Below are 20,250 nucleotides of genomic sequence, written 5' to 3' on the forward strand. Positions count from 1 at the left end.
TGCTTTAAAGATTAGAAAATCTAATTATATTTTAAAGGCTAAATATACTTTTTACCCTTAAACTTAAAAAAAAAAAAAAATCTTGTGACATTTTAAACTTTTAAAATATCCCATGACATATCTCAATTCCTGTAAATGTCCTATAATACATCTTAACATCTGTAAGAGTGAAATTAAAATATTTTTCAATCTGCTAACATGATAATTTACTGATTAGGATTCGAAGGATATTTTAATTCCATTTTTATAGAAGCTGAGGTGCATTATGGGATGTTTACAGAAATTGGGGTGTGTCATAGAACATTTTAAAAGTTAAAGATGTCATAACATTTTTTTAATAAAGTTTATAAGTGAAAATATGTATTCAGCTTATTTTTAAATATATTTATGTGAGAAGTTATGTTCCTCTCAATATTAATTTTAAATTGTTATATTTTAAATTTTTCGAAATAATAAAAAGAAGAGGAAGATATTAAAAAAAAAGGAAAAAAATGAATTTCACTACTTGAGAGCATTAATAATATAATTATTATGAAATAATTAAAAATACATGATTAAATTTATATTTATATTTCAATCTATAATGTATTTATAACATATATAATATAATCTATAATTAAAAAATATTTATTTAATTTATTAAATATATTTTAAAATTATTTGTATTTTATAATATGACAATATAAAATTTTAAGATATTAAATAAAATTTTTTTAATGATAATACATTAAACTCTAAAATCTCATTATGCAAATTTGTAACAACCACAAAAAAAAAAAAAAAAAAAAAATTGAATGATGGGATTTGGCGTGTGACAGTGGGTTTCCCACTGTCACAGCAGCCTTTTAAAAAAAATATATATATATTCAAAAACGGGAGAAGGAACCCCCCCCCCCCCGGCCGTTCATTCTCCCTTCTCTCCTCTTCTCCCCCTCTTCTTCTTCTTCCTTTCTCCGGTGACCGACCGGCGACCTGCCGGCGACCTCCCAAGCGGCTCCCCACCGGCCGGTGACCCTCCGGCGAGCCAGACCACCAGAAACGGCGGCAAGAGAGGGAGAAGAGAGAGAAAACGCGCGCACAGTGGGCAGCGGCTTTCCGGCGCGATTCCGGCTTCATCCGACGTCCGATCGAGGCGATTCCGATGGCGTTGGAAAGCTTGTTCCGAGAGCTTTCTTTTGATACCAATTTTGAAGCAAATGGAGGTCGGATGAGTGAGATATGAATGAGAAAAGTTTCGGGTTTTTTAAGCTTTTTCGTCAGATCTACGACGATCCGACCGTTGGATCGACGATCCGAGACCATATATGGACTGAGGAAGAGGAGAGGAACATGGTGGTATGATCAGATCCGGCAAATGTCGCCGGCGACCGGCGGCCGGCCACCATGCGCGGTTGTTCCGACGATGGCTCCGGTGGGCTATGGAGATGATTCAACTTCCAGAGGCTTCCTCATAAATTTTTGAAATTTTTGAGACACATAAACTTCGGGTAAGACTATTTTCATTATTTCGTTGTCTGTGGAGCATAAATACAGTGTTTCTTAAACAGGAAAAATTGGAGAAAAATTCTAAGAAAAATATATGATGAAAGTAAAATTATTTGGAGATATTCTATGATGTTAGTTGAATTTTTGAGTGATTGTAGAATATTTTTGAGAATATGGATGGATTTTAGTTAGATTTTTAGCATATGGGAATATAAGATTTTTTGAAATTAAGATGTTTAAATTTTATATGATTGGTTGAAGCTTGAGGATGGAGGTTTAAATATGTGAATATTAAATTGGGTTGAATTAAGAATATGTTAGCTGTTGAAAACTTGGGAAATTTAGTAAAATTCTTGGATAAAATATTCATAGGTGATTAGAAAATTACAATTCATTTTGCCATAGCCTTATAATATTATTAAGGACCGCGGGGCAAAATTTTAGAATTTTTAGAGCTTGTTTGAGTAGATTTTTGAAAAATGTCAATTATAGGGACTAAAATGTAATTTTTAAGATTTTGAGTATTGTCTGATTTGGAGGGCCCAGGAGGGGCCATGTGATATTGATGAGATGTGATTGTGGGAATTGAGAATTTAGAAGTGTTGTTTGAGCCCTTTTGTAGGTTGGGTAGGTTCCAGGTATAGGGGAAACTCTGCCGGATTTCCGGCATAAATTAAGCTGTCTGTTGCCTCTTTAGAGTTTTATTCTAACTTAGTACTAATAAATTTATAATTTAATTATTAGGTGATCGAGATCAGCTATTTTCTGCGTCCAGCAGCCACAATAGTCATCGGTGTACTGTGAGTAAAATATTAATTTTAATTGTAATTTCGATATTATTATATGTTCAAGCATGCCCATGCATCACTTATAAATATGTATTTATGTAGTTAAACACTAGGCACGATTTATGTTGCATTCATAATTGTTAAAGTGACATGGATGTTGTTGTGGTAATTTGGAGTAGTGTGCGTGCGTTGGCGTGCGTGTGATGTGGTGTGGACTATGGATAGGACGGGTAGACACGGCTTGAGATCTTCACTGGGACCCAGTCCTTCGGGGTAGACATGGCTTGAGTTCTTCGCTGGGACCCCGATTTGGTTATTAAGTGGAAGTTCGAGCTGAGTTCTTCACTGGCACCAGGTTGGATTTAAGAGAGCTGTATAGGGGATCAGCTCCCATATATTATGATTGATATTATAGGGTGTGTGAGTGCTCCAAATTACCTTTTTGCTGTTATGATGTGAATTTGTTGCCGATGTTGCATTTCACTCTACATGGTGCATTAGTTTTAGATAGTTATAAAGATTATGGTTAAAATTGATATTTTACTCTCTGAGTCAAACGCTCACTCCTGTTCAATATTTTTTCAGGCCACAGGAGGAGACATTTTTCAGAATAACCTGTTCCTTTCCTCTCAGGTTATGAAAAGATTGTTTAATTGTATTATTATTCTCCAAATTTGTAATTTAGAACTCCGCATGTGCTAGTAGTAGCATTAAGCCTGTTAGGGACAATATGAATTCAAGTTTTCGTATTAATAAATGAAAAGAAAAAAATTTTATGAGTTTTAAATGGTTATAAATGAGGTAACAGGGTTGAGCTGGGCTCCCCTAATTTTTGTTTCTGATAATTTCTGGGCTAAGTTGGCCCGAAATAAAATTTTAACAGTTTAATTTAAATTATTTTATGTGCATATTTGGCCTAAATTGTGGGCCTGGTTATGGATTTGAGGAATAGTTAGGCTTACTACGGGCCTTGGGGGCTTTAAGCTGGCCTAGGTCCTAATGCCGGTCCGGCCCATAGGTTGGGTCGTGACAAAGTTGGTATCAGAGCTTAGGCTTTAGATTCATGGAAAATAATATAATTGGGAGTGTAAAAGGAGTCTTGTTAGGATGTTACATGCGGAGTATAGGATTTTGTTTCGTCTTTTTCTGTAATTCTTTATTTCTAGATTCTGCGTTATACCTCGGGAAATATAAGAGTATCTCAGTTAGTGTCTTGGTTTTCATGGAGTACATAGAAATGTGAAATAAAGTTAGTAGACATGTTGAGGTTTGTCATGAGGACACGTACTCCAATAAATACTATATTTCTGTCTGTATGGGTTTAAATGGTGTGCCCATTTCGTGCAAGGCACGAGTACATAAAGGTGAGTCTTGAAAGTATAGTTGCCCTAGATAAGGATGAGGATACCACTGCTGGCAGTCATCAGTGAATGACCCAGTTAGAATAAGTTTTTGATAATAGAAGATTCAAGAGAGATAAGAGATTAAGAGACCTAATCTGTCAGGACGTATCGTAGTAACTATACAATGTTCTCGATGTCTGCTCTGTAAGCTACAGATTACAGTACCGACATGAGATTATTGTGTAGAGCTACGTGCATCCCCGTGGTGCTCCATAATGAGGGTGTTTACGGATGGCCTCTGTTTTGGTACAGTTATGCTAGAACAGAGTTCTATATCTGCAGAGGAGTTAGGAACTCCTGGTTAGGGATCTAGAGCTAGAATATCGAGAGGTCACAGTTGGGTGGTAACTAGAGTCAGTGACTCAGTTACCCTAGCATGAGCTAGAGTCACATAAAGAGTTGCCATCATACTAGAGGTTTCGGATTAATTGCAAAGTAAAGGTGACACTTATAGAGTGAGATCATCTAGTCTTCAACATGGAATTTTGGATCGTTTTTGCAGTATGACAAACATTTTGCTTAGAGCTTAGTGAGAATAGTATACCTTGTGTGTATCAGTATGGAATAAAGTACAACCCTACTACCTAGGGAAGGTCGGAACTATGAATTGATGATTCACAGAGCTACAATATGATAGGAGAGTCATTAATTTGACATGGTTTGGGCAACGTGGTAAATGTAGTACCTTTGTTGCAGCAAGTTAGGGTATAATCCTATCTTTTCAGAAAGGATCAAAGGTTATTATTGATAACGATGACTTATGGAATAGTGCCCCAGATGGGACTGTAGAGTGTGGTAGAGAGTAGTTGGCTCGGGTATCCTGCAGAGGATACAAGTTCCATTATAGGAATCATATATAATCAGATCACGATGGATGTAAATCCTTTGAATTGGATGACGGGTTTGGGTGCCCGAAATCTTAAGTTTTGGCTAATTGAGTAAACATGGAAAATAATAATAATAATAAAAATAAATAAAATTACTGCAGAATCAGTTCTCGAGGTAGTAAGGGTATTATGTAAGCTAAAGGATAAGAATAGAAATCATACGATAAAGGTATGACTGCAATTTCCTGAGTTTCTTTCTAACTTCGTATTGTTCAAAACCATAGTATAATCTAATTATAACAGTATTAAGAGTAATAAATTAGCGAAGATAAATCACAGAAGGCCAATAAAAGTTTGGACAATTAATTGCAGATGTAATATAATCTAAATGCCAGTGGAAGTACTAGCTAGAGTGGTCAAAGGACCAAATCTGAGTAGCACAGACATATGATAACACGATAAAGACTCTAAAAGATATACTTAGCAAGTACAGCTGTCATGTTAGGAAGAAAAATGGAACCAGGGATTGAATAGTCAAGTTCTATTTTGGGTAAGACAAAGGAAATAAATGAAAGGACAACCTGAAGGGCGCGTAACAAAAGGAACAAAGTTAAGATATAGGGTAGACTAAGTGTTATTCTTGGCAAGGAGAATGACAAGGATGGAAAACCCAAAATGGGACCACATTAGTGAGAACAGTGATGGAGGTATGGAATACAATAATAATGAGTAAATGCTAGAAGGTGTGCGATGGTATTGCGGACTATCTAATTAGGCAGAGAAAAAGAAGTTAGTAAGTAGTAAGTTGAATAAAAGTTAATCTAAGGGATCGAATAGGTATGATGAGTGGAAAGAATTATAGATAATGACACATAGGCTTTAGGTTAGACCTTTGAGATAATGAGAAGGTAGTTAGACGTTCGTTATGAATGTTAGGCAAACATCTTTAGTGTGATCAACAGAATCACTTTGCAGTGAAGCAATAACGACAGAACAATAGTAGGGGTAGAACGAGAAGTGACAAGTATGGGTGATAATAAATCATTAGAAAGTTCAAGGATCAAATTAATGATCGTAGATAAGGGTGGAATTAGTGTTGGAAGAATCTATTAGTGAGAGAAATCTTTCAAGAATCAACAAAAGTTAAGGGCACAATATAAACGATGATAGATATGAATCATAGGTCGAGTATAAGTAAAGTTAATAAAAAAAAATAAAAATAAAAATATTATGGCAGGAAGGACAATGGTACGGTAAAGGGTTCATGCAGATGATATCTTATAGGTAGAGCACAATTGTGCTAAGAGATGATGAAATTTGAAGAGAAAGACCAAGAAATATAGGTTAAACATTATTATATTGACAATCGAGCGTAGTTGAATATAAGAGTATTTTTCTTTCTTTTCAAGTTTAGCTTGTGCTTTTGGTTCTAAAAGGTTATATAAGGAACGGAGACTGAGTCAAGGAGACCTAGTTAATTGAGAGTTTGGTAGGCATCAATTCATACATAATTTCCTGATATGAGAATGATAGTAAGTACGTACCTAGTGTTAAGTATGAAAGGACGATCAGAATAGTGACAGGAGTCAAATGGAGTTAGCTACCAAGGCTTGCAACTGTTTTAAACTATGAGCTAGAGGAAGTACTATTTATGGATGAGTTTCAATAAATGAAATTGTTTCTAATGGAAAAAAAAAAGGTTGAGGCTGAAATTTGGAAAGCTATAGGCAGTATATGTGATTATATTAAGCAGAATGAACACATAAAGTATTTTGTTTAGAATTAAGGCATGGCACACATTTCCCACAACAGTGTTAATTCAGATGGAACTCATAGTTTCAAGGGCTCATATCCATTCAGGATAAGCAATTTCCTACTAAGGCTGGTAGGGAATGATAATGTTCTGATAGTTAAGTTGGAAAAAGGGGATACAAGAAAAATTTTCTATGATTAACTACAAGTGTTACATAAGCTGAAGAATGTGCTGGTAGGAGTAAATCGTAAGGTTAGAATTCCTAGAGTAATAGAACTAGTAATCCAGATAAGACTCAGAAATAAGATGAAAGTTAAAGTTGATGATGTGATGAACATCCTTGAAGGAAAAAGGTGTAAGGGTGAAATAGGATTAAGATTTAGGAATAAGTACAGTAGGTTGAAAGGATATTAACAATAGCAGAAATAGGAAAATGAAGTGGATAAGATCCAAAGGATAGGAAGAAAGCACAGTATAGCTAGTTATAATGAGGAGGATAAGGAGGAATAGGTATGCTAGGAACACACTAAGAGATGTTTAAAACAAGTTATTATGAGATGATAGATTTAAGGATTAGTAGAGCCTCGATCTGAGTGCCAATGTGTCAGAAGTAGGCCACATGCTGAGAAGCTATAGAAAGAAGTCTAGATATTTCCATTCCAGAGAAGGAGTGAGAATTGATAAAGTCGCATTGGATTGAGTTGTCAAGGAAATATAAACACTTTTGTTATCTAGAAGGAGGGACCCAGTTTACTTTCCAATGTTGATAAATGATACACTTGGCCCCTGGAGGAGACTCTACCTGACTAGTCACATAAGATGGATAGAGGTTGGTCTAAGTACCTTAGTAATGACACAAAAGGAGATTAAAAATTTGAAATATCATGGGAGTGAGAAGACTTATAGGTATTGATCACCGAGGTCATAAGAAGAGTGAAAATCTCGAACAAGATGCATAGGCGCTAATCATTGAGGTCAAAGGATAAGTAAAGATTTAGAATAAGATGCCTAGATTAGGTGCTACAGGAAAGCTACTCATAGGATACCATGGAATAAGGAACATAAGTTATGCCACTGGGGAAACAGAGATTATTAAAACAAAAGAATGAGGACTGAAATCATTAAGAGACACGTTAGGGCGTAATAAAAGTGAGGTAAGCACCAAAGTTAATTAAAGTTATCAGATATCAAGTCGAGAGTAATGGAGTTATAATGAATACCTGAGATGACAGAAGAATGGTCAATGAATAGCCAAGAGATAAGAGCATCTCTAGATAGAGATGATGACAAATAGGACACCATAGTAGAATCAGAGAGTAATAGAATATCATATATAATATGCGAAGAGTTTGAAGAATAAATGTTTTATCAATTTCTGCATAGTTGGAGGAGTAATGATTGTGCTTGTTCTAATAATCTTCTTTTCCATATCTCTTGTTTTTTTCGAAAATTCGAGGACGAATTTTTCTTAAGGGGGGAAGAATGTAACAACCACAAAAAAAAAAAATAAAAAATAAAAAATGGGAGGAGGAACCCCCCCCCCCCCCCCATTCATTCTCCCTTCTCTCCTCTTCTCCCCCTCTTCTTCTTCTTCCTTTCTCCGGTGACTGGCCGGCGACCTGCCGGTGACCTCCCAAGCGGCTCCCCACCGGCCGGCGACCCTCCGGCGACAGCCAGACCACTAGAAACGGCGGCAAGAGAGGGAGAAGAGAGAGAAAACGCGCGCACAGTGGGCAGCGGCTTTCCGGCGCGATTCCGGCTTCATCCGACGTCCGATCGAGGCGATTCCGGTGGCGTTGGAAAGCTTGTTCCGAGAGCTTTCTTTTGATACCAATTTTGAAGCAAATGGAGGTCGGATGAGTGAGATATGGAGGAGAGAAGTTTCGGGTTTTTCAAGCTTTTTCGTCAGATCTACGACGATCCGACCGTTGGATCGACGATCCGAGACCACATATGGACTGAGGAAGAGGAGAGGAACATGGTGGTATGATCAGATCCGGCAAATGTCGCCGGCGACCGGCGGCCGGCCACCGTGCGCGGTGGTTCCGGCGGTGGCTCCGGTGGGCTATGGAGATAATTCAACTTCCAGAGGCTTCCTCATAAATTTTTGGAATTTTTGAGACACAGATAAACTTCGGGTAAGACTATTTTCATTATTTCGCTGTCTGTGGAGCATAAATACAGTGTTTCTTAAACAGGAAAAATTGGAGAAAAATTCTAAGAAAAATATATGATGAAAGTAAAATTATTTGGAGATATTCTATGGTGTTAGTTGAATTTTTGAGTGATTGTAGAATATTTTTGAGAATATGGATGGATTTTAGTTAGATTTTTAGCATATGAGAATATAAGATTTTTTGAAATTAAGATGTTTAAATTTTATATGATTGGTTGAAGCTTGAGGATGGAGGTTTAAATATGTGAATATTAAATTGGGTTGAATTAAGAATATGTTAGCTGTTGAAAACTTGGAAAATTTAGTAAAATTCTTGGATAAAATATTCATGGGTGATTAGAAAATTACAATTCATTTTGCCATAGACTTATAATATTATTAAGGACCGCGGGGCAAAATTTTAGAATTTTTAGAGCTTGTTTGAGTGGATTTTTGAAAAATGTCAATTATAGGGACTAAAACGTAATTTTTAAGATTTTGAGTATTGTCTGATTTGGAGGGCCCAGGAGGGGCCATGTGATATTGATGAGATGTGATTGTGGGAATTGAGAATTTAAAAGTGTTGTTTGAGCCCTTTTGCAGGTTGGGTAGGTTCCAGGTATAGGGAAAACTCTGCCGGATTTCCGGCATAAATTAAGCTGTCTGTTGCCTCTTTAGAGTTTTATTCTAACTTAGTACTAATAAATTTATAATTTAATTATTAGGTGATCGAGATCAGCTATTTTCTGCGTCCAGCAGCCACAATAGTCATCGGTGTACTGTGAGTAAAATATTAATTTTAATTGTAATTTCGATATTATTATATGTTCAAGCATGCCCATGCATCACTTATAAATATGTATTTATGTAGTTAAACACTAGGCACGATTTATGTTGCATTCATAACTGTTAAAGTGCCATGGATGTTGTTGTGGTAATTTGGAGCAGTGTGCGTACGTTGGCGTGCGTGTGATGTGGTGTGGACTATGGATAGGACGGGTAGACACGGCTTGAGATCTTCGCTGGGACCCAGTCCTTCGGGGTAGACACGGCTTGAGTTCTTCGCTGGGACCCTGATTTGGTTATTAAGTGGAAGTCCGAGCTGAGTTCTTCGCTGGCACCAGGTTGGATTTAAGAGAGCTGTATAGGGGATCAGCTCCCATATATTATGATTGATATTACAGGGTGTGTGAGTGCTCCAAATTACCTTTTTGCTGTTATGATGTGAATTTGTTGCCGATATTGCATTTCACTCTACATGGTGCATTAGTTTTAGATAATTATAAAGATTATGGTTAAAATTGATATTTTACTCTCTGAGTCGAACGCTCACTCCTGTTCAATATTTTTCCAGGCCACAGGAGGAGACATTTTTCAGAATAACCTGTTCCTTTCCTCTCAGGTTATGAAAAGATTGTTTAATTGTATTATTATTCTCCAAATTTGTAATTTAGAACTCCGCATGTGCTAGTAGTAGCATTAAGCTTGTCAGGGACAATATGAATTTAAGTTTTCGTATTAATAAATGAAAAGAAAAAAATTTTATGAGTTTTAAATGGTTATAAATGAGGTAACAGGGTTGAGCTGGGCTCCCCTAATTTTTGTTTCTGATAATTTCTGGGCTAAGTTGGCCCGAAATAAAATTTTAACAGTTTAATTTAAATTATTTTATGTGCATATTGGGCCTAAATTGTGGGCCTGGTTATGGATTTGAGGAATAGTTAGGCTTACTACGGACCTTGGGGGCTTTAAGCTGGCCCAGGTCCTAGTGCCGGTCCGGCCCATAGGTTGGGTCGTGACAAAATTAATATTATTTTAAATTATAAAAAAATAAAATATAAATAAATAAAACATTTTAAAAAATTAAAAAATAAATTTGAACAAATTTAATTTAATGAGCTAACTTGCATTTATTATTAATTTATTTTTTTTAAACATCTTCACTTATTTATATTTTTAAAATTTATTATTATATTTTTTATTATATTACATTCAAATTTATAATTAAGTTAATATTATATGTTAATAAAATAACAAGTAACTTTCATAAAATATAATCCAATAAAACAATAATTCTTAAATTAATAAATATTGTCTTTATATAATTAATTAAAATAATATTAAAATTAATATTTTAATTTAAATAATAAAATATAATATTTATAATACTATTACATCATATATGAAAAATTAACAAAAAATTATATAGAAAAAACTAATGCTAATAAAAAATATGCAAATAGATTGTTATAAGATGAAGATTATTTTTTTTTAATAAGGAAATTAAGAAAGTGGGAATTTGAACATGATACTTATTAGATAAGTGATATGTTTTTACCTACTGAATTAAGTTAGGTTATGTTATTATATGATGAAAATTAATTTAATAATATTTGCATAAATTATTCTTATTTTTCTAATGCTTTGGTTATTAAAATATAATTCAATAGGTTAGAGGTGGTTAGTTTGATTTTGATTTATGATATTGGTTTAGTATTAATTAAATTACAACTATTATCATAAATTTTTTTATTATATGATTTTTTTATTATAAAAAAATTAAACACATGATTTTATAATTATATTGAAAAATTAAAATGTGACTTTAGTTTATATAATTTATAATTAGAAGTCTTAATTTTTTTTAATATTAATTACATTATAAATATTTTCATAAAATTTTAATTATAAGAAATTAAATATAAGATTTTACAATTATATTTTACAATGAAAATATAATTATTTTGTTTATTGCAAAAAAGATATTTTCATAGCAATAATATATATATATATATATATATATATATATATATATATATATATATATATATATATTATTGTAACATAATATAAAATTTAAATGAGATGAAAAATTAAAAGAGAAGTTATTTAAAAAAAAAAGAGAGTATTTGGTTTATCTGGTGCAGCTGATAGACACCAAAACAGATGAACTATAATATTTGATAAGTTTAAAAAAGTAAAGTTAATAGCTGAAGGGTAACTAATACGATGTCATCAGCTGTAGTTTATATCAGCTCTATTTTTAGAGTTATTTCTCATCAGCTGATAGCTGATTTTATTTTATTTTTTATTTAAAACATATTATCATTTTTCATTTAACTAAAAAATTAATATTATTAATGTTTTTTTCTTTTTAATTTATAATTTTAACATTTTAATTAGCTCATTATAATTTTGTTAAAATATTTTTTATTAATAATATAAAATATAAAATATTTATTTATTATAAAAAAAAATAATTTTTTTATATTTAAGAACTTAAAATTAATTATAAGTTTTTCCTTTATCAATAATAATAATTAAATTGTTATTTTATAACTATATTTTTAAAGTTATTTAATTATTTTTTAAAGAATTTAATTATTTTATATTTCAATAATAAAATAAAAGATACAATATAATAAATCAATAATTATATATTTATTTTAATAATATAATAATAATATAATATATTAAATTAATAATTATAAATTTAATTTAATAATAAAATAATATAATACTATATTTATTTCAATAATAAAATAAATTATATGATATATACCCTTATTAGTTATTTTCATATCAATAATAATAATTAAATATAATTTTACCAAATACTTAACATAAATTAACTATTTTTAATTACTAACTGTCAATTAACAATAACAACTATCAGCTGACAGTTATCAACTGTATCCAACAATTAAACTAAACACGTCATAAGATAAAAAAAGATATGTATTAATCAGCATTCTCTGATTAAATTAAAATTTTTGTTATTGATGATATGCTTGACTCTGCACTTCCAATTAAACTTTTCCTTATAAAAAAAAATTCAACTAATCTATATTTTAATTTTAAATTAGTAAATAAAAATTTTTATAATTAAAAGAATTTTATTTAATGATTAAAATAAAAATTGAGAATTTTTGTTTTTATCATTGGGATACTAAGTGGCTTCACATCTCACAATTTTTAATTTGTTTTAAAATGTAAATTACATGAGAAAAAGGAAAAAAATTAATGTTTATTCTATGCATTTTAATGAAACTAATTAATTAATTAGTTCTTATATTTTAAAAAATATATTATTTATTTATTATATTTTTCTTAATTAAATTATTTAGTTTCTACTTCAAAATTTTTATCAGTCAAAAGATTTTAGTATCAGTTAAACTATTATTTAATTTATCTATTTTAGTAAAATTAATTAATTAGCCTCAATATTTTAAAAAATATAATAATTAGATTTCATTAAGTCTTTAATCATTGTGTTATATTTTTACATCCAAACTCTCTCTCCTACTTCTCTCTTTCTATAGTCATTTTCCCGTGCGTTCACACCATTTTTTCCATCATTCTCTCTATTTTTCTTCTTTTGATAGAAATTGGTACTAGAGATATATATAATAAAGTTAATATATTCCTCTTTATATCTAAGCAATCAAGATGATAATATAAGAAAATTATTTTTCAAAAGAAAAAATATAAAAATGATGTGCCAAAAATTGAATGAATATACTTAAGAATTAGAAGAAAATATAAATTTAGATTTAACATTCACATATCAAAATATTAATTTTCATTTAGGAATATATTTTTAAAAATATTATATTTTCAAAATATATGAATGAATTAATTAATTTTATTAAAATAAATAGACTAAATAATAATATTGTTTAAAATATAAAGATTGAATAATTAATTTTACTAAATAATAATTTAATAAGTATTAACTAATAAAAAATTTGATAAAGAATTAAATAATTTTAAAAAATAAAATATAAAATTAAATAATTAGTTTGGTTCGGATGTATGAGTAAAATGATAAATTTTTCTAAAAAAAATGAAAATTGTGATAAAATTAAAAAGATTGCGATAAAATTACGAATAAACAAATGTTCCAATTTATGAATTATTTAAGCAAGACAGCAGTTTTGTGATTACTGTCCTTTTGTCAATGTTGTAAAGCGATGGAAGATTAGTCCTGTACTGATAGAGACATTTACCGTGTGTGAAGAACATCAAGTTTTTCTTTATGGTTTGATTGAACATCTTTGGATGCAACAAGAAATCCCTGTTGGCCTGCCTGCAAAATTTTTTCCCATGATTTCTCGTAGTAGTGCTACTCGCTTCGGCCATTCAAACTAGCTGCCACCTGTGGCGATCAGTAATCCTGCTCGCATAAGTGTCTCTCTCTCTCTCTCTCTCTCTCTCTCTCTCTTGGTACAATTGGCTCTGGGATTTATTAAAGTCGAGAGATCTCACATCTGTGGTGGAGACGACTTCAGTATCACTGTTGGTAGCATCAAGGTTTCTATGATAACTGATTCCTTTAATTGTTTTGCTGTTTAGTTTGTTCTTATGAAAAGCAATTCTTTCTTTTTTACTCTTGGGTTTGTGAAAGAAAACCTTTTTGCTTTTCAATTATCATTTGATTCCTAAAGCACTATTTTTGCGTTGTTTGCTTATGTTGTTCCATTCTGTTAATTGCTTGTTCGTAGCTGTTCTTTCTTCTCTTTGTACTTTTTTGATAAAAAAGAAAAGTAGGAAATGGAATCCGTCGTCGTCGATTCCGTTGTATCCAAGATTACTGAACCGCTGGTTGATTCCATTTGGCGCCAAATTAGCTATATATGGAACTATTATAACAACATCCAGAGCCTAAAAGATCAAGTTGAGAAGCTGAAAGGTGAGAGAGAGAGCGTGCAGCACAGTGTGGATGAGGCTAGAAGAAATGGGGAAGAAATTGAGAACATCATAAACAAGTGGATGGCGACTGTGGATGAGGCCATTGAAGTGGCTGACAAAATTCTCCAAGATTATGACACAACCAACAAGAGCTGCTTCATGGGATGCTGTCCTAATTTGAAGACACGACACCAGCTTGGTAGAAAAGCATCCAAGGAGATAACAGTTGTTGCTGAGGTCCTTGGAGATGGGAAGTTTGGTAAAATTTCCTACCGCATCCCTCCAGTGTTAGGGCCTGCCAAAGATTATGAGTCATTTGAATCAAGAACTTTAGTTTTTAAAGGGATTGTGTAGGCGCTAAAGGATGCTGATGTTGATCTGAGTGGAGTCTACGGATTGAGCGGTGTGGGCAAAACCACACTAGCAAAAAAGGTTGCTGAACAAGTGAAGGATGATGGGATTTTTGAAGCAGTGGTTCTGGCATCTGTAACCCAGAATGTAGACCTGAATAGAATTCAACAAGAAATTGCAGAGCGGCTAAGTCTCAAATTTAATGTGGAGTCCATTGAAGTAAGGGCAGCTCGGTTATGTGCAAGGCTGAAACAAGGGGAGAAAATTCTTGTAATTCTGTATGATATTTGGGAAAGAATCAAACTGGAGGAAATAGGAATTCCTTCTGACAGTGATCATAAAGGATGCAAGATAATGGTTACTTCAAGAAATCAAAATGTACTTTGGGAGATGGGCGCACAAAGGGATTTCCGGCTTGAAGTTTTAGAGGGTGAAGATGGATGGCATCTATTTGAAAAGAAGGTAGGTAGTGTGAAAGATTCCAATTAAAACCTATAGCAGTTGAAATAGCTAGAAGATGTGCAGGTCTACCTGTTTTAATTGCAGTAGTTGCAACAGCATTGATAAACAAGGAATTATTTGAATGGAATGATGCATTGGAAGAGCTGAAAAAATTTAACAACCTGGGAATTGAAGCTAGAGTTTACTCAGCCCTAGAATTCAGTGACAACTTTTTAGGAGAAGAAGAAAAGTCCTTGTTCCTGCTTTGTGGACAACTATCTCACCTTTGTACTATTAATGACTTATTGAAATATAGCATGGGTTTGGGCTTATTTAATCAACGCACCACACTCCAAACAACAAGAAATAGATGCTTAAAGTTGTCAACGACCTCAAAAGGTCTTGTCTGTTACTGGAAGAAGACCAGGATAAATTGGTGAAAATGCATGATGTTGTTCGCAGCTTTGCAGCCTCAGTTGCGGCCAAGCATCATCCTGTCTTGACTCTAGCATATCACACTGTGTTGGAAGAATGTCCAGAGAAGGAATTTTTTGAGCAATGCGCATCAATCTCTTTGCGACATAGCAAAATTCCTGAGCTTCCTCAAGTGTTTGGATGCCCAAACCTGAAGTTATTTCTATTCCTCAATGATGATCCCTTGCTCAAAATCCCAGAGAATTTATTCAGTAGAATGGTTGAAGTGAAAGTCTTGGATCTAACACGAATGAATTTGTCACCACTGCCTTCTTCACTTCAATTTCTTGAGAACCTTCAAACATTGTGTCTGGATTTCTGTGTTTTAGAAGACATAGCTATAATCGGAGAACTAAAGAAGCTGCAAGTTCTTAGCTTGATCGGTTCTAGTATTTTTCGGCTGCCAAGTGACATAAGGAAATTGACTCGTTTGTGACTTTTGGATTTGAGCAGATGTCAAAGACTTGAAGTTATCCCATCAGGCGTTCTTTCATGCTTGATCCAATTAGAAGACTTGTATATGGGAAACAGCTTTGTGCAATGGGAGGGTGAAGGGCATGATAGTCGAAGAAACAATGCTAATCTGGTCGAGTTGAAGCTTCTGTCAAACCTAGTCTCTCTAGACTTAAAAATCATCGATGCAAAGATCATTCCCAGAAATTTGTTCTCTAAAATGTTGGAAAGATGGACAATACTCATTGGAAATGAGTGGGATTGGTCTAGCAATTATAAAACCTCAAGAATATGGAAACTCAAGCTCAATACAAGCATTGAACTGGAAAAGGTAAAAGTCTTGCTGATGAGAGCTGAAGATCTATATGTAGATGATTTGAAGTATCTGAAAAATGTCCTTTATGAATTAGATGGGCAAGGTTTTCCTCAACCGGGGCATCTTTGTGTCCAAAATAGTGTTGAGATTGAATATGTTGTTGATGGGATGAGGATGGGCCAACTCATTGCTTTCCCAAGGCTGGAGTCATTGCTTCTGGACAATCTGAATGGCTTGGACAAGATCTGTCATGGCCCAATCATGCTGGGGTCTTTCAGCAATCTAAGAAAGTTAAATGTGAGAAATTGTAATGTGTTGAAGAATCTCTTTTTGTTCTTGATATTTAGAGGGCTTGTGCAGCTAGAAGAGATCAATGCAAGCAGCTGCAAAATTTTGGAAACGATTGTTGATGAGGAAAGTGAAAATGACAATGTCAGAGATGAAGGAATAAAGTTGACACAATTATGCAAATTGACTCTAGAATATCTACCTCACTTTACAAGTTTTTGCTCTCAAGTGCCCCCAAAGAATACACAGGCTACAAGCAGCTAATTCCAGATCTAATGAAATTGTATCTGAGGATGAAGCTGAATTCCTTTTGATGCTTTTCTGCAAAAAGGTTTGCTCCACATCCTGTTTCTCTTTTGCTGGTTATCTCTTACGTTACTGCATACTTTTTCATTTCTGTATGTTGCTTCTATCTTTTCTATTAATTTTCTTGCATTTTTTTTTGCCAATTAGCCTTTCATATGATCATGCCTTATATTCATTTCCATTCTCATTTTTCACATTGGAGAATAATGGAGTTCTCTTCATGAAACAAAAATTGTGCTTGCAGATTCAATTCCCTAATTTGACAGATCTGAAATTGTCTTCAATTAATGTGGGGAAGATATGGCCCAATAAACTTATAGGATTATCTTCATGCATTGAAAGATTGACAACCTTGATCATTGATGGCTGTGGGCATTTAAGCTATTTATTTACATCTTCTATGGTTGGAAGCCTTGCACAACTCAAAAAGCTTGAGATATGTGATTGCAAATCCATGGAAGTAGTAATCATTAAAGAAGAAGGAGAAATGATGAGCAAAATGTTATTTCCTAAGCTAGACACTCTTAAGATGAAAGGTCTTCCCAAATTTATAAGATTTTGCATTGGTAACTTAATTGAATGTCCCTCAATGAGAGTGCTATGGATAGAGAATTGCCCTCATCTGCAAACATTTATCTCTAGTTCTATAACCAAAAATTTGGGAATTACCAGTGGAGCAGGACAAGCAAGTGCAACTCTCTTTGATGAAAAGGTGATGACCTTTTTTTAAAAAAAATATATTTTCTGGTGTTTATTCTCCAAAAAGTTTATTATTAAAAAATTTTCTAAATTACCATTTAAATTTTAACCTTCATTTATTATTTTTATTATTTATTTCTTTGGCTTGTCAAAAGTCTATGAATTTGGCATCACATTAATCTTTCTCATCTTCATATTTACCTTTGAATATTTGAGTTAATTAATTAGGATGTTTAACACCTTGAAATTTATATTTTAGGTTTGCTTTCCTAATTTGGAGGAATTGCATATTTTGTACATGCATAAGTTGAAGATGATGTGGTATGATGAACTCCAAGCAGATTCCTTTTGTACATTAAAAGTGTTGGAAGTACAACATATGAAGGAACTATTGAAAATTTTTCCATCTAAATTGTTGAGAAGATTCCTACAAAATCTCAAATCGTTGATTGTAAGCAAGAGCAATTTAGTGGAAGAGGTGTTTGATCTCCAAGAACTGATAAAAGCAAAGGAAACAAATGCTGTGGCAACCACTCAATTGAGAACTCTAGGCGTAAAATACCTCCCAAAGTTGAAGCATTTATGGAATGGGGATCCTCATGGCATTCTCTCTTTTCATAACCTACACAAAGTGCATGTTTGGTTTTGTCCAAGCTTAACTAGTGTTTTCCCATTTTCAATAGCTCACAACTTGAGTTACTTGACAGTTGACATAGATGGTTGTGGGATGGAGGAACTTGTTGCAAAGGAGGAAAGAATAGAGACAGCACCTACTCCTAAGTTTGTTTTTTCTCAGCTAAAGTCCTTACGCCTTTGGAGATCAAAAATAAAGTGTTTTTACTCAGAGAAGCACATTATAGAATGTACACAGCTAGAAAAATTGAGTGTGCATCGCTGTGATAAATTGGAAGTTTTTACTTCAGAACCTCAGGACTTGCAAGGAACACACATGGAGAAGCAAAAGAGTGAATTGAAGATTCAAGTTCTGCAACCACTCTTCTCATTTAGAAAGGTTTGAGTCTTAGCATCTATACTTCAAGTAATGCCCATCCTAGCAGTGGTAATTTGCTTTATGTCATAAGCATGGTCATAGAAACCATTGCAACTTTGTATAAGTTGAAGATTAGTAGCTTAGTGGATGAGTATCTATCTCATAGTGTATGAGGTTTAAGGTTTAATCCATGGCACCTATCATCCCTTCTAATAATTTCCTAGGCACCCAAAAGGAAGGGAGGAAAAAAAAAAAAAAAAGAAGAAAAGAGAGTTACATGCTTTATTGACCAAGTTGTTTGGTACATAGAAATTAATTGGAGCATCCCATTAGAACATTTTTAGCTTACTAAGTTTTACAGTTGCATTTTTCAATTTTAATCAATTTTGATATTTTATCAATTATTACATGATACTTAACATTTGTTTCAATTCTAGCAATAAATTTAATTGGGTGGCCATTTGCCAACATTATCCACTAATTTACTACATTATCAATTTGGCCTTTTTTTTTTTAGTTTAATCCAAACGTATTTTCCTCTTTTCTTCCATTACTGACCATAAAAGCTGCTATATACCTATAAATTTAATTTGCTGATGAACATCAATTTTCAACTGGGTTTTCTTTGAATGATTTCCAGATTATTCACAACTTGGAGGAATTAACGCTAAACCAAAAGGACATTACAATGATACAACAAGGCCAGTTTCCAGTAGACCTCTTTCAGAAGCTAAAGATTCTTCACCTGCAATATTTTGATGATGCTTCACTGAATTCTCCATTCCATCTTCTTCAAAAATTCCAGAATTTGGAAACGCTTGTTTTGAGACGTTGCTATTTCAAAGAGCTACTCTCATATGGTATTAAAGGTCAGGACGCAGGAGTTCTCTCGCAGATACGATTCTTAAGATTGGAATTCCTTCCTAATATCAGGAAAATATGGAATCAAGAGTGCCAACCTGGCCAAGTTCTTGAGAATCTTCAAACTCTAGAAATAGTGACTTGCTATGGTTTGACTAATTTGGCACCATCCTCGGCTTCTTTCCAGAATCTCATGACTCTGGATGTGTGGCGATGTGCAGGATTGGTGAACTTAATATCATCTTCTACTGCCAAAAGTATGGTCAATCTCACCAAAATGAGTGTAAGAGAAAGCAAAATGGTGGAAGAAATTGTGTCAAGTGAGGGAGATGAATCCCATTCCCAAAGCGAGATTATCTTCAGTAAATTGGGAAGTCTGAAGCTTTATTGTTTAACAAGCCTCAACAGCTTCTGCTCATTAGCAAGTTGCACCATCAAATTCCCATCATTGGAATAAGTAGTTGTGACACAGTGCCCCAAAATGAAGGCTTTCACTCAAGGAGCCGTAAGCACACCAAAGCTAAAGAGAGAATTTTTTACAGAAGGAAGAGATAAATGGCATTGGATTGGAGACCTTAATACCTCCATAAAACATTTGTATATAGAAAAGGTAGGTTTTAATATAATCTCTCTATTTCCTAATTGTTAATAGCTCATTTTCTTCCAGTGAATATTTAGGTTCTTGTGTATTTTTTGCTTAATACATTGTTGGGCTTCTTGCGGATTGGATTCAGTGGCCTACAGTATTTGAGACTCTCTGAATTTCCCCAATTAAAAGAAGTTTGGCATGAACAACTTCAGGCCAACTTCTTCTACAATTTAAGTAGGTTGGTGGTAGACGAGTGTTCATTTTCCTCTAGTTCTGTTCCATCCAATCTAGTACCATTTTTGAATAATTTGGAAGAGCTTGAAGTGAGAAATTGTGATTCGGTGAAAGAAGTATTTAGTAAGGGATGGTCAAATGGTAA

General features: G+C 33.3%; 1 pseudogene; it reads left to right on the forward strand.

Moving 5' to 3' along the window:
• Positions 1-13,378: 13,378 nt before the first annotated feature.
• LOC110649220 (probable disease resistance protein At4g27220) lies at positions 13,379-20,028 on the forward strand (annotated as a pseudogene).
• Positions 20,029-20,250: the final 222 nt, after the last annotated feature.

This window comes from Hevea brasiliensis, chromosome 14, assembly GCF_030052815.1.
Source record: "Hevea brasiliensis isolate MT/VB/25A 57/8 chromosome 14, ASM3005281v1, whole genome shotgun sequence".
In the NCBI taxonomy this organism is placed as follows: Eukaryota; Viridiplantae; Streptophyta; class Magnoliopsida; order Malpighiales; family Euphorbiaceae; genus Hevea; species Hevea brasiliensis.